A 17,500-nucleotide genomic window follows, 5' to 3' on the forward strand; every position below is an offset into this window, starting at 1 on the left:
CAAAACAGCCATAAGTAGCATCATATATTAATTATTATTATTTTATTTCGCCAAATCTATATAATATATATATAAATAAATATATATATATATATATAATATATATATATATATATATATATACATATATATATATATATATATTAAAGTTCATAATTTACTGAACATCTCCGGTGTTTAGGCATATGAGGATGGTAATACAAGGTGATCCCTTGTGAGACCCCGTTCTTGCTAACTCGATTTGAGGGAACTTAACTTCGTCTCATATGGGTGTGCAAAAACCAAGATAAGATATGATTACTCCTGGAGAAACCTTCGGAGTAATGACTCTGTGATGCGATATTCGCTTGAAAAGTGACTCTGGATAATGTGTTATTCGCAGGATGCGATACAGAACAGGGGGCGAAAAAAACAACGATATTTTAATGCGTATATTTGTTAGTTAAAAACAGGTCATTATTAAAGAACGGGTATTACAGATTTCATCATTGGCATGTTATTATTCTCTCAGATTGTTTTTTGTTTTGAAATAAGAAAATTAAGTAAAGATTTGTCAACGATTCTTTGAAAAGAGACCAATGTATATATATATATATATATATATATATATATATATATATATATATATATATATATATATATATATTATATTTTATATATATATATATATGTGTGTGTGTTTGTGTGTGTGTGGTGTGCAATCATTCATTATTTGATGGCTCTTTGTATAACCTCGTATTTAAAATTAGCTTGTTCTTTTTAATAAACATTAGCGTGGCTCCATGGAAAGAATACAACAGTCACCTGCCATTCACACTTGAACTGCTGAATCATGGATGAATCCTGTTTGCAGAAAATGTCCACAGCAAACCTTGATATTACGAATCCACATATTTGAATAGTATGTCGAAGTCCCTTTGTTAATTTTCTTCATTTTCGTCATATTTAGAATTTAGTAGACATAATAATTATGAGCAGGCAATCTAACCTAGAAATAGGCAATAAAAACATACCCCATCTTCGCCTTTGGGAACGAGAACTGATTGTCAGCTCCTTGCTGGTGGAGTAGTGGGGGTTTAGATCATTGATATTGTGCGGTTGGCGCCCCTGTCATTTGCAGTTTCACCCCTGTTATGACTTTTGTGATTGAGTGTAGAGTGCAGGCTTGGCCAGACTTAGGTCAGTATAAAGAAGAGGTTTGTCTTTATTAATGAATAATCATGTTAACTAGGCACGCATTATTGAATCCATTTGTGTCTTATGAACTGAGCAACAAATAATGCCTCTGTTAGTAAGTCGACTGCTGTGAATCACATTCCAAAAGATCCGTTGGGAACCGGGGAGTTGACCACTTATGGATCTAACCGATTTAGGGGAAAAGTTAAGTATATCTTAGTTCAAACGGACCAATAAACTGATAAACAGTTCTCCTAGGATTTTCCGAAGGATTAGACATTTTTATGTAGCTAAGAACCAATCGGTTACCTAGCAACGGGACCTACAGCTTATTGTGGGATCCGAATCACATTATACCGAGAAATCCCATTTAAGGGAAAAGGCGAACGGAGGTCCTCGTGTTATTTTATTTTCAAAACGTATTATTTTTGTCCCTCTCAGAAAAAGGCTGAACAATAATAAAGGCAAAACGTCTTACTGTTTTCCGATAACCCGTATTGGGAATACATATTTTATCCTCGTTCTTTGAGTTTGGTAACTCGGAATGAAATAAACGTTTATGCGAAGGTTTGAGAGCAGTCAGAAAATAGATCTCAAAAGCTTATAGATGCCATAAGAATTATATTTCACCGACTTTGGAAATTGGCTGCTAAATTGGTATCTTTTAAGAGTTTCATGAAAAATTTTCAAATTGCTCTGAAGGCTCTTTTATTTTAAAGTATTATGGGTTTTTCTCCTAAACGTTTTAATAACAAGCTCACAAATAAGGCCTGTTTCGAATAACCTAACCGTGTATTCACGCACAGGTTTACCTGTCAGTCTCCCTGTCAGTTCATCGAAACTGACGTTAAAACGTAAGTGTGGACGGCAGTTTGTGGGCGGAGTCAGTCCACTCACCAAAACTGATGAACTGATGGAATTGCCTAAAGTTCTTTCGACCGACTGACAGGTGATCACACGTGTGGACTCAAGGGTAACCAACGATTTAATGATAGTTCGCCGCCGGATGTCGTCTGGAGAGGATCACAGCCGCTCGGACTAGAATGTAAATAAACTATGTACATAGGCCTAATTCATTTCATTATTAGACCATGCGGTGCTATTTGTAGACCGTTGCCAGTCCAAATATAAGTAAATATAAGAGAAAAAAATATTTCCATGCGATAGACAATTTGGTATAGGCTTAGTCCAGTGTCCTGTCTTTTCTTGAAAGGAGTTACTAGTGAGTGTAGGCTTCAAGGCCTTTTTCTTAAATAAATAACAGAACCAGCATCTATGTCTAATTTAGCCCGATTTATTGATATTGTACATCTCTCTTTAATAGGCAACATCCTTATCACCCAGCGGAGTTTCCTTCGCTGCCATATAAAATATTTGTTATTATTATTGTTATTATTATTATTATTATTATTATTATTATTATTATTATTATTATTATTATTATTATTATTATTATTATTCAGATGATGACCCTATCCAAATGGAACAAGCTCACCACGGGGGAGATTGACTGGAAATTCCAAAGATATTCTGCCATTCATTGGAAGAAGTAATAACAGAAGGTAATGGGAAATATAGAATGAGAAGATCGCTAATCAGAGAGAGAGAGAGAGAGAGAGAGAGAAGACGAGAGAGAGAAGAAAGAGAGAGAGAGAGAGAGAGAGAGAAGAGAAGAGAGAGAGAATTTCATTAGCGACTTGTGTTTGTGATGGTTGATTTATCAGAATCATTTTCACATACAATTTACAATTGTAAACAAATGTCCTCCTACTCAAATCATTCCTCAATTCAATTGAACGTTTGCAACAAGTATGCACACACAAATACAAATACACACGTACGCACGCAAACACACATACACACACACACACGTACGCATGCACACACACACGCACACATACACACACACAAGCACATCCTTATAGTACCATTCCATACCATCTTTCTTCGTAACTATACTCTGTTTTTTCCATCTGTCCATCCGCCTGTGGTGTTCGCGCATGGTAACACTGCGTCCCGGGCTTTAAATAGTTACGCTATGTGTAAGTTTTAGGTAAATGAAAGGATATCTGGGTGTACATTCGCGCATACAGTAAAATATTTAAACACTTTTATTTACCTAAAACTTACACATAGCGTAACTATTTAAAGCCCGTGACGCAGTGTTACCATGCGCGAACACCACAGGTAGGTGGACAGATGGAAAAAAACAGTATAGTGTGAATGTCACTTTCAAATTATCACAGGAAATAGCAACGCTGTCAGCTCATACCGAAACTACGAAATCAAGTTAAAAACCAAGTGTTCATTAGCAGAAATCTTACGTTGACTCCAGATCTCTTTTAAAAGGTAGATACAATGGCGAACAGAACAGACTGCTTGGAAGAAAACGAGATGGTTAAGTGTAACGTAAGATGACGATGACTCGGACTATTACCCTACAAAGCTAAAGCATGAAAAGTGGTAGCTACAGACGTAACCTGTTCTCCCTTATGAGTAAATTATCGTCAGCAGTAGTCGTCAGTTTTTGGTAGAAAGTGAATACTACCGCTCCCTCCTAGTTCGGTAACTGTCAGACACACGAAATGAACCTTGTTTTGTACTACCAGCCTCTTGGAGAGAGTCCTCGGTAGCATTCTATAGTTTACTATCGTTTTTTATATTTATAACAAACGTATATACGTATGTATGTATGTGTAGAGGAAAAGTGTTATTTTTATTTAGATGAGAAGAAAATTATGTCTGAGGCACAATAGGATCAAGGAGTCGTGTTTTCAGGAAACGTGATGCGTTGCAAGCATTATTATTATTATTTTTTTTTTTTTTGTAAAAAATTTTATTGAAATGGTTTTGTGACTCCCCACTTTTTCTGTCCGTCCTCAGGTCTTGAAAACTACTAAGGCTAGATTTTCTTTTTTGTACTTGTTATAAGTTAAAACTTGCGTGTCAGCTGACACGCAAGTTTTAACTTATAACAAGTACAAAAAATAATAATAATAATAATAATAAAAAAATCTGACCTCAGTAGTTTTCAAGAGAACCTGAGGACGGACAAAAAAAGTGCGGACAGACAGACAAAACCATTTCAATAGAAATAAAAAAAAAAAAAAACAATATGCTTGCAACGCAACACGTTTCCTAAAAACACAACTTCTTGATCCTATTCAATGGTTACATTGAACATAAAGATATGTGAAGTAATATAATTAGTAATTTTTTTCTATTAACCTCGAGCAAAAAATGAACCTTGAGTCATAACCTCATCTGTTGTTATCTATAGATATAGATTTTTTGGGATTATGCCAAGCACTGGGGCAACTAAGGCCATTCAGCGTTGAAACGGAAAGAAACTGTATAAGGTTTGAAACGTGTAACAGGAAGAAAACCTCAAAGCAGTTGCATTATGAAACAATTGTTAGGAGAGGGTGGACAGTAAGATGGAAGAAAGAGAATATGAACGGAGGTACAGTAAAAGGATTGAAAGGGGTTGCAGCTAGGGGCCGAAGGGACGTTGCAAAGGACCTTAAGTAATACCTACATTTCACCGAATGAGGTGCACTGACGGCACTATCCCCCTAAGGAGAATAACTTTGAGAACTACCAAAGAAAAATTCAAAGTACATTTCGTCAGTTAACACTCAGAGGAACGAATATTATAACAAAAATGATTGGTACCTGACAACATATTGATAATGTGTTCGATCTTCGTGTTCATTTTAACCTTTGTTCAAATGTCAAGCAAGTTTTAACTAAGGCTAAAAATGCTCAAATAGAACGGACGATAAACAAGTTCACACGTCCATAGCAGAACTGTCAGTCGGACAGTCAACTCGAGGTCATTGCCCTCATTTCTCGCCCAGCCTTCGTCGTGGCAACAACTATATTATATGGCAGCGATGGAAACTCCGCTGGGTGATAAGGATGTAGACCTACAAAGACTAGCTGCTGCTATGGCAATTCACCTCAAAATAGGAAAGAAGCAAAAAGGCATAACAGAGTATGGTCTAAATATTGCCCATTAAAGAGAGATGTCTATTCTCATACAATATGAATAAATCAGGCTAAATTAGACCTGGGGGCTGGTTCAGTTATTTATGAAATAGACCGTGAAACCTACTTTCACTAGTAACACCCTTCATAAACACCTTTCATAAAAGGGCAGGACACTTGTCTAGGCTTATACCAAATTGTCTATCGCAAGGAAATATTTTTTTTCTTATATTGATCATAAAATTTGGACTGGTAACGGTCTACAAATAGCACCGTATGGTCTAACAATGAAATGAATTAAGCCTATATACATAGTTTATTCATATTCTAGTCCGAGCGGCTGAGATCCTTCCCAAACGACATACGGCGGCGACTGTCATTAAATCGTTGGTTACCCCTCCACATGTGCGATCACCTGTCAGTCGGTCGAAAGAACTTTAGGCAATTCCATCAGTCCCATCAGTTTTGGTGAGTGGACTGACTCCGCCCACAAACTGCCGCCCGCACTTACGTTTTATTGTCAGTTTCGATGAACTGACAGGGAAACTGACAGGTAAACCTGTGCGTGAATACTTGGCCTTACATTTGCTCTATTGATACAGAAATTCCCTGCATTTATGATTCATCATGAAAAAGAGAAAGGGAGGAAGTTTATACCAAATACTTTCAGGAAAATCATCCACAAAAGACCTCTCCCATCTTTGAAGACTTTACCGCGCTAACCGGCTGCCTTAAGGCAAGGAAAAACGCTGGCATAAGCCACTTTAATCTAAACCAACCTCCATCAGGAAAAGATCCTCCTTTCGCCAGGAACAAAAGCAGAAGAAGAAAGCTGTGGGAGGTTGGGGTTTGAGGGGGGGGGGAAGTTGTGTGGGGGTTGGTGTTGTTTCAGAGTGTAGCCATGCCTGGGTCCTCTAGTTCGTTGCGTCTAGGGCTTAGGCTGAACCGAGCTGTTTATGGAGGAAGAATTTGACATGCAGAGACAACAGTCTTGATAATGGAAGCTCTGGTTGAGGCGGCGAGATTCGGGGATGGTGGCTTGACGTTGGGAGAGATTAAGCGGAAAGGCTCTTTGGGCGAAGCCATTTGGGAGAAGCCTTTGCATGAGACATTAAAAAGGCGGGAATCTCGGCTAAAAATAGTCGGGGAATGGAAGATGAAAGTTCTGGAAGGAAAGAAGGAAAATCCCTGGAAAAGAAAAGGAAAGTAACACGTAAACGAAGGATAGTTATAAATAAAAAATATATATAGGAAACAATACAAAAAATCATGTACACAAGGAGAAAAAAAAGAGTGAAATGACTACTAGTGAAGATTGATATAAAATTTTGAGATAAAAAAAAACGAAAATATATCTTTGAAGGAAACAAGTAAAGTTTATGAGAAATGGCAGACACACGCACGCGCGCGCACACAGACACATGTATATATATATATATATATATATATATATATATATATATATATATATATATATATATATATATTATGATTTATAGATATATATATATATATATATATATATATATATATATATGATATATATATATATATGTACTACATATAAATATGTATATATGTGTATATATATATATATATATATATATATATTATATATATATATGTATATATATATATATATATCTATATACAAGAGAGAGAGAGAGAGAGAGAGAGAGAGAGAGAGAGAGAGAGGTAAAGGCAGCTCTAAAGTAAAGCACACTTTTGTTGGGCCCGGGTAATTAATTCTGGTCATGAATTTTTTTATGAAGGATTTTCGGTGGTGGGGCGCTCACATCTTGTTCATGCATATTAAAAAGTTCAGGAACAGCGAATGGGCATCTCCCTGATATTCTCCTCGATGCTTCCATGGGTGGATGGGGCTCCATTTTTCCCTCCCGAAAATTATATGCATGGGCTTCCGTTTCATTGTTGTTTTTAAAACTTAATTTTTGTTAGCCTCACTAAGCCCATTTGCATTTTCATCCTTGCCCTTCTTTTAATTAATATCGCCATTACACTAACGAACTTGCGATTACCTTTTTCTTGGACGCTGTTTTTAACATTTGTTTTAACGAAAGAGAAGTATCAGCCTTGATTTTAAGGAACTTTTACGCCTTTGAATTGATTTTTTTTTTTTCAAGTTTTACAACAATTCAGGCTACGTGGATCATTTTTTGATTAGTCTGTTTCCCATTTTCCTTTTATGAATTCTTTTTATCTTTTTTTTTATATTTTCATCATAACGGCATCGGACTTTTTAGGTTTAGTGAAACGTGTGCGTTATTGGTAACATTGCTTCTACTATGATTAATAGTAATAATAATAATAATAATAATAATAATAATCCAAGGAGGTGAAATTACATAATTTAATTTAATTCTAAGACCCTTATTGTTTCATTTTTATACACTAGTTGACCAACCGACGCTGCCCCCAAGAAAACTCTGAAGGACTCATAAAACTTTTTTTTGCGCCTCTTCGTACTGACTGTCCCGTTTATCCATGAACTACTAAGCTGGCTGTCCCTTTTAGACGAACATTATTGTCCCATCTATTTATGTATTACTATGATAACTGTCCCATTTATTCAGGTAATATTGTACTGACTACCCTTTTATCCAGGTATTAGTACGGTTGGGGACTGTTTTGACTGCCCCATTTATCCAGATAATGTTGTGATGTTTGTACCATCTATCTATGTATTATTGCAATGACTGTCCTTTTATCCATGTATTACTGTGCTGACTGTCCCATTAATCCAGTTTTTTACTGTGATGAATGTCCGGTTTATCCAGATATTACTGTGGCGACTGCCCCTTTTATCCAGGTATTAATTTACTGACTTCCCAATTATCCCAGTGTTCCTTTATTTATGTCCCTTTTATCCAGGTATTACTGCTTTGACTCCCATTATTCATGTATTACTGTGCTGACTGTCCCATTCATCCAGGTATTGCTTTGCTGGCTGTCCCTCTTACCCAGGTGTTACTATACTGACTGTCCCTTTTATCCAGGTATTGCTGTGATGACTTTCCATTTTATCCAGACATTACTGCGATATCTATCCTATTTCCCAAACATTACTTTGCTGTCAGTCCCTTTTATACAGGTATTATTATTCTGACTGGCCTGTTAGCCAGGCATTACTGTGCTGACTGTCCTTTTTATTCAGACATTACTGTAGTGGCTGCCCCATTTATCCAGGTATTACTATGCTGGCTGTCCCTTTTATCCAGGTGGAATTACTGTGGGACCCATTTATCCAGGTATTACTGTACTGTCTGTCCCTATTATCCAAAGATTACTGTACTGACTGTCCCTTTTATCCAGTTATTAATGTGGTGACTGTCACATTTACCCAGATATTACAGTACAGAATGTCCCATTTTATCCGGGTATTACTGTGATGACTTTCCATTGTATCCAGATATTGGTGACTGTCCTATTTATCCATACAACTACTTTGCTGTATGTCCCTTTTATCCAGGCATGCTATTCTGACTGCCCCTCTTAACCAGAATTACTGTGGTGACTGTCCAGTTTATCCAGACATTAATGTGGTCACTGTCCATTTATCCAGAAATTACTGTACTGACTGTCCCTATTATCCAAAGATTACTGTGCTGACTGTCCTCTTTATCCAGGTATTCCCTGTGGTGACTGTTTAACCCTTGATACAAAATTATTGATTATAGGAAAGAAAAGCATTTTCAATAACATTTCTGTGGTATCGAGTGCATGAAATGAGGTATAATAAATCCATAGAGTTTATTTTCCACAATAGTTACAAAGGGAAGGGGTAGGAGGAGCAGGTTTGAAACCTACCCTATTATCTAAGTTGGGTCAAATGATGGTCACGGTCCAAAGATTTGTCTAGATCGGTCAAGTGGTTCGGATTTCTATAGCGCACTAACATGCAAATATACAAACTTACAAACGCGCTCCGAAAATTACAGCTAAAACACAGGGTGGCGGTGAGGGGTGAGATGGTGAAATATGGGTTGGTGGCGAAAGGGTTAACATTCTCCTTTTTCTTCTCCTTCTTCCCAATAGTTTTATTATCATCGTCCTTTCTAGTAGCAGTAGTAGCAGTGCTATCAGTAGTACTAATACTTTTTTAGGGTGATATGCTGTCAATAACATCACGTGACGTTACGTGTATACTCGAAATTAAGAAGGGTGTAAACATGTTCAGCGATGATCATAGGCTATTACGAATGCATTAAACTTTTCCAATGAGAGTTAATAGACCCATAGGCCTGAGAGCAGAGAGAGGAGAGAAGAGGAGACGAGAGAGAGAGAGAGACCCTTTGTTCCAGACTGTTAAGGTTTGTGAAGTTCTCAGTAACGTTTAGCATTTTCCATGTGTCTACAAACTCGCTTGGTAAATTTGAAAAAGGGACGAAAAAACGTAGAATTTACCATGAGAGAAGGAACCTATTATGGTGATATTTCAAGGAGAAAGAATAAAGGTAAACTAATAATGACCTTATTTGAGAGGGAAAACAATGAATGGCGTCATTTTATGAAGAAGGATATTGTGCAATAGTTTTGCTTTTCCGGCAATGGTAGACGACTGGAGGCATAGAAAATATTAATTTATTTCTTAATGCTAAGATTTATCTAATTCCCCTCACACACACAGAAACACACAACACGAAGAAACAGAGAGAGAGAGAGAGAGAGAGATGCTCTACAATACAGGGATATTACGTCTACAGTTAGGGATAAAAAAAACCAAGTTTCCGAAGTTATTCAGGCCTTTGAGGGCCAAGCTACGAGGTACAATATTTATGAAACCTCGTTACATTATTCAAAATCTGCTTTACAGCTGGAAAAAATGGTATTAAAGTCAAACTCTATTTCCCCTTGGAAAAACGGTTAAAATAATCCATTTTATTTATTTTATCTAAAATAAACTTTTAGGTCCAGCTTAGTCGCCGTTTGACCTTTTTCTGTGGAATACCTTTACCGCCCAGATACTTAGAAGTGAGTTTTTTTTTTTTTCCTCTGGGCGTCTCATGGCTCCGGGGATTTACCTATGTAAATACAATTCTTTTGTTTCCGTTTAGGAAATTTACTTTAACATTTCACAATACTAGCGGTTCTCTAGATAAGCAACCGAGGGTTCAGGAAAAAAAATTGATTTCAAAGTTACTAATACAATTACTATCATTATTTTTTTCTGATTATTTGTATGCATTTACAATATGATAGGGTTAATGAAACAGCTTTTTAATAAAAATATATTGAATATAAGATTTTATGAATGTTTAAGAAAAAAAATATTCAAAAATAAGTATATTATTACAAATAACGGTATTATTATTATTATTATTATTATTATTATTATTATTATTATTATTATTATTATTATTATTATTATTATTATTATTATTATTATTATTGTTGTTGTTGTTGTTGTTGTTGCAGCAGTATCAATCATATTTCTCTACACAGGAGATGATCTTCCTCATTAACTTTTCGCCCACTGAATGCCTGGTCATAAGTCTTATCTAGTATTTATGCATACCCAATACTCACTGGAATAGCCAGCAAGAGCTCCTGTACAATATAACTTCGAGAAAATTGCATTTATCCTGCCTTCCGATAAGTTAAACTATGAAAAATTCACCGATGTGTCCTTTATGCTCCAATTTTTTTTATTTTACTATTATTATTATTATTTTTTTTTTTTTTTTTTTTTTTTTTTTTGGAAAACCATAAGGGAGCAATGATAGGAAAGTCATCCTTTATCAAATAAAAGTGGCCAATGCCAGGCTTAGCTCTTGCACATCGGAGGATAAAAAAATAACAACTTTTGCTGCACATAACAAAAAAAAAAAAAATTCAGTACAGTGAAGAGTTAGCACTGATTTTATTTCGATATAAATCAAAACATTTTTTAGCTTTATAAATCTTTATTTATTATATTTTTTTGAATTATTACATTTCTGCAGAAGCCCGATTCAAGGAGAATTCGATACATACAGAACTGATAACATTAGTTTCAGTCCTCCATGTTCAAATTTAAGTACAAAAAGCTGTACAAGCTTCCAGCTCTACCGCCCCTCCTGAATCTGCTCCCTAAAAAAAACAAATTAAATAGAAAAATAGGATAATAAAAGGAGAAAAGTATGAGGGGGAGATACTAAATTGCCTGCAGTTTATTACTCGATTCTACCATAAAATGAGACCCTGAATCTGATTCTTTAAAAGTTTACATTCGAAGCATTTTTATGTCAGATTTGAAACTCCTTTAATTAAACTTATGAGACTCAGGGCTCTATTTGAACAAAAATGGATGTGTATCAATGCTAATCGTATTTATTTTTTTTATGATTTTCAGAAATTCTTTGCAACAACACAGAGATGCACTCATAAAGGTCATTGAAATATACTATGCATTGCAAACTCGCGAATATAGCAATCTTTTTGTTCCTGCATGCGGAAATAATTCCAGTTTAAAAACAAGTTAAGCGGATAGTAATTCATAATGACAAGTTACGGTTAAAAGAAATATAGTGCAAACTATTATAGAAAAGAGAGAGAGAGAGAGAGAGAGAGAGAGAGAGAGAGCGAACTTATTCGAGATGAAAGTGGGAGTTGCTATGCGGTATCACTAAATGAGTTTCACAATGCAGTAAATGAAAATGTTTGTAAAGTCTTATTCTCATATATGTTGGCATCCATAAAAAATATCTTAAGGCTGTCAATGTTTAAGATAAAAGATTAGCTGTGTTTATGGAAAACGTCTAACTATAATGAATCAAAACGTATCGTATATGTCTGGTCATGTCCTCCCTCATTTATCCTATGGAAGCCGTGTTTTATTTTCTCTCTCTCTCTTTTTCCAGCACCACTGGATATAAAAAAAAAACATTAAGCTTTAGGCTCAAATCTGGGTGGTAGAAAAAATAAAACTGGGTGGTAAAAAAAAAATTACACATGGGAATGACAAATGAAATCTCTGAAAGAATAACTCCTACGTGAACAGTGTTGGAGCCCAAGATAAAACGTCTTTGGTACATCCTAACAAGAATGTTATTTGTATGAACTGGCGGGAAATCGCTGTTAAAGATGAATTTACTTGCAAGCAGCGTTTCTTGTTAACGGGTGACAGGGGTTGGTGGAGGTGGGAGGTTGGGGAGGGGAGGAGGTAGAAGTGTGGGGGGGGGGGGGGGAGCGGTTGTTAGGGTTGGGTCATGTTGGTGACTGGACCCCTTAGTTAGGAAAGATTTTTTCCCCCTGTCCGTCGCTCTGCTGCAGACACCATTAAATGGGGTTCCCGAAATAGAGGAAAAAATTTAAGTGTGGGATAAAAGTAGAAAAAAAGAAAGTTAAGGGGAAAAATTAGGTATCAGATGAAGGGAAATAATAGATTATATGATAATAATAAAATAAGGTATAGGACCTTAAATGGTTAATAACGCCTCAGTGGCGTGGTTGGTATGGTGTTGGTGTCCCACCTCGGTGGTCGCGGGTTCGATTCTCAGCCATTCCATTGAGGAGTGAGAGGTGTGTATTTCTGGTGGTAGAAATTCACTCTCGACGTCGTTCGGAAGTCACGTAAAGCCGTTGGTCCCGTTGCTGAATAACCACTGGTTCCATGCAACGTAAAAGCACCATACTAACAAAATAAATGGATATAAAAGAAATTAAATGTTTTTTAGAACTGGAGAGAGAGAGAGAGAGAGAGAGAGAGAGAGATTCCTCATAGGAGTAATACTAATTATTCTTCGAACTATCCTTGCTCGGAAATTGTCTAACTCTGAGGTAGGATTTTCAATGAATAATGTATACAATAAGGTACGATTTCACCTCACCAAAACCTTCCCCTACCACATAAATACAAAATACATATTCCTTACCCATTGTTTGTCAATTTTTTCCTCTTGGTTCAGAGGTCAGTGGAATAAGGACGGAGGTTTGAGTACAAAGGTCCACTTCTTACAGCATCGAAGATTGTAAGTCGGGGAACACGGAAGGAGCAAATTCGAAAGCTTTGCTGAAGTGTAGGAGACAAACTACGAATGGTGCACGTGGAGAGAAGTTGCTTGGTCGGTGTTTCACAACAGAAGAAGGGAACTTTCATTTGAACTTAAGCGAACATGTATCGAAAAAGTACCCAAAGAAGAGAGAGAGAGAGAGAGAGAGAGAGAGAGGAGAGAGAGCCACATATCTATTTGGCAGCGAAGATAGAAACCATATATATATACATATATATATATAATTAATATATAATAACATACATATTATAATATATGATATAATTATAATTAATTATATATATATTATTATAATATTATTAATATTACTGTTGTTGGTTTGAGTGGGGTGTTAATATATTATATATAATAAATTATATTAATAATATATAGATTTATATATATTATAATATATATATATATATATCCATATATCATATATATATATATATATCTTTAATATATATTATAATATATATATTATATATTACATATATATATATATATATATATATATATATATATCTATATCTATATATAGTATAATATATATATATATATATATATACTGTGTTGGGGAGTGGGTGTATATATATATATATATATATATATATATATATATATATATATATATATATATATATATATATATATATATATATATATATATATATTATATATATATATATATGTGTGTGGTTGTGTGTGTGTGTGTGCTTATTAAAAAGACCCCATTCAAAATGGTTGTTTTCTGACAGATTATTTATTCAAAATAGTTACGAGCTTTCGAGGACAAACACTCGTCACGGAGACTTGATAATGAGGACAGTTTGTCTTGAAAACTTATACCTTTTTTTAATAAATAACTCCGCTAGATACCATCCAGTTTGCATGAGGTCCTTTTAGTAATTATCCAAACACACATGTTCGCAGTTTGCCTATTGTATATGTGTGGCTGTCAATACAATACAAAATTACCTCTTAGCAATTATCAGGGTATAGTAAGAAGTATTAACAAAAGGACAGTAAGTACCATTAGGGTTGCCAGGTAAGAACGGGACATGTCTTTTCCGTATTGATTTTTGGTGGGTTATTGGTCCATTAAGATGATTTGTGACCTCTTCCTTCGTCTATGGAGTCCCGTAGTGAATTATGAGGGGTCGAAAATTTCCCATCTATCTTTTGTACCCATCACAGAGAAAGTGTGTTACTTTTTTTGTTCATCCAGAACCTCTCAGTGAATTGTGTTGGAGAAACGGGAATCCTGGATTGTAGTCTCAAGGAGTTAGTCTTCAGAAATGAGGTGACTTGACAAACAAGCAGAAGCAGAAACTACAATAGAGAGGGGAAAAGTGGACTCAATACACACATATCTATCTATTTAGTTTTACCATAAACAAACACGCATATATATATATATATATCATATATATATATATATATATATATATATAATATATGTATGTATGTATGTATTTATGTATTTGTACGTATATACATAAGTTTTATATACATACGTTCCTATTTTTAAAATCAGGGCTATGGTTCGATTTTGCTGGCGTGTGCTAAAAGCACTTGTTAGTTTATTACTTCCTCCGGCGCGTAAGTTATTCCCAGACATCGGGAATTCGACAGTAAAAGATATTTCTGGCTTAATAGTTGTGGATATAAAAAAAGTCACTCGACATAATATATATATATATATATATATAATATATATATATATATATATATATATATATATATATATGTTTGTGTGTGTGTGTGTGTGTTTGTGTTATATAAATACATTGCATATTTACGCAAGGTTTCAGTTTCTTGAAATACTCCTCACCATTACAGAAAGAGAGAAAGAGGAAAAGTATATTTATACCTCAGTTCCGTGTAATAAGTAATTGGGATAAGAACAAGATAGAATTTAATTAATTTCGATTTTTAATTCACAGCAATTTTGTATGTCTTGATTTCTCAATATTTTTCAGACTGAATACACATTTCTTCGACTCGCCACAGAAGGATGGCGAAAAAAGTAATGTTTTTTTACTAGCCATTACAAGTCCTTTGATGCAGATTACAAGAACAGCACTTTCCCGAACTACGTTTCTTTTATGGCCCTTCGCAAATAACCGTGTGGAGATTTATCGGCCTAAGGACCCCATAACGCCAGAGTGTCGATGGGAAGTAGTCATGCATAGTTACTAGCCTTGTAATCTGTAGGAGGAAATCGCTACCAGGTTGTTCCATATTCATGTATCCTTTTGTCGCAGTAATCGTTTCTCGGGGAGTAAGCCCATAAACTACTTTGTTGTTGGAGTTGTTGTTCTTGCTGGGGGTTAAGAAAGCCTAAAAATGGTCTGAAAAAGGTGTTTCGCTTTGAGTTAAAGATACAGGAATTATAGGATAGGATATTTATGATTTATTTATTAGAATGAAAGTTTAAAACATATAATATGTATGTTAAGCAGTACAGAAAAATTATTTCTAATGAAATATGGCGTATTTATCTTAATTTTCGTTGGTGAAACAACGCTCTATTTGGCTGTAGATTTTAGCATGTGCGCTGAGTAAGCTGGAGCTCTGATCGCGCCTTATTTCTTTTTCCGACGTTTCTATATTTCACCGAAACCTGCTCTCGAGTTGACATCGGAGGAACTTTACTAAATAAACAAGTATTTGAGGGAATGCTTTGTGAAGATGCTTAGATGGTGTGGTTATTTGATTAATTACCTCTACAATTTAGTCTAGTGTCATAAATGCTGCTTAGGAGTAAATCGTACTGCAAACTTTCACTAATATATTTACCTTGTAGAAAATATATCATATATGCATTGTATTACTGAATACAGTATATATGATATAGTATGAAAATGCTCTAATAACAAATGTGATCTAGTCTTGATATGATGACAAGAATAATAATAATAATAATAATAATAATAATAAATAATAATAATAATAATAATAATAATAATAATAATAATAATAATAATAATAATAATAATAATAATAATAATATCCTTTATTTCGGCTCAGAGCCATATACAATGAATATACAAAATACACAGTAACATACACAATCTAGATATACATGATAAGTAAAATGAGTAATCGGCACTTATCCACAAAATAGCTGAGGTAGCATAAAAGACAGTAATCATAATAATGGTAATAACAGTAATAATATTGGTGAGAAAAAAAATGCATTGAGAGTTATAACAGTTAGTGCACAGATTATATAACTTAAATTTCAACTAGAGACCTTAGGTGGTTACAGTAGTCAGGTCCAGAGGGCTAAATACTTAAATTGAATGTAAAAAAACTTTAACTTGACAGTAATCACTGTAATAATGAAAAAATAAAATATCAGCAATAAATATAATAGTGACAAAATCTGCAGATGACATCTTGCCAATACAGAGATTAAGTCCTTTAGGGGACAAAGGCCTCATTTTCCCATCTTTCCCACAATTTAGATCTTCTTCTTGCTTCACTCCTTAGGATGCTTTGTATGAGTGAGTTGCCGCTGTTTCTCACTCGGGTTACTAGACTGGACATTGTTCGCCTTACAATGATTTTTGAATTGTCCAGGTGGTTTTCTAAGCACATCTGTGTGGCGGTGTGGTAGCGTGGAGTGTCTGTGAGGCGCCTCAGAATGTCATTGTGCACAACAGTGATACGTCTCATGGTCTCTCGGGTATAGTTCGTCCAGGGGACACCCATAGATACTGTAGCAGTACGAGCGGAAGAGGCAGCAGTTTCACTTCTCCCCCCGGTGACAGAAGGCAAAACCTCCTTGCAATCATGTTGCCAGTTGTACATAGTTTACGACGCCTCTGTTCAATGTCTGCCGTATCTTTTAGGTCATCGGTGATAATGTGACCCAAATACGAAATTCGCGCATAAATTCCAGCCGATGGTTTCCGAGGAAAATTTGTGGTTCTGCATATGCTTAAGCGATCTCGGGAGCAGCGACATGCACTGGTCTTGGTTTTCGTGTAGATTATATCAAATTCCTCTGCATATTGGCGGCAAGTGTCGATGAGTCGTTGGAGGCCATGCACTGATGGGGAAATCAGAACCATATCGTCGGCGTAACAGAGGTTGTTTATAGTTGTTTTCATTGACAGTGCATCCGATTGGGAGTGGTTCAGTTTGACATTCAAGGCATCTGTGTCGTATTAAACAGGTATGGAGAGAGAATGCCCCTTGCCGAAGCCCGTTTAGGGAGCCGAAGGTGTACGATAATACGTTACCCCATTTGACACAGAATTGCAGTGTGGAGAACCAGCAATGTAAAATGCCAATTAGATATAGGGGTGTACCCCTTTTATGCAGCTTCAGGA

The sequence above is a fragment of the Macrobrachium nipponense genome, chromosome 14, assembly GCF_015104395.2.
Source record: "Macrobrachium nipponense isolate FS-2020 chromosome 14, ASM1510439v2, whole genome shotgun sequence".
Lineage (NCBI taxonomy): Eukaryota > Metazoa > Arthropoda > Malacostraca > Decapoda > Palaemonidae > Macrobrachium > Macrobrachium nipponense.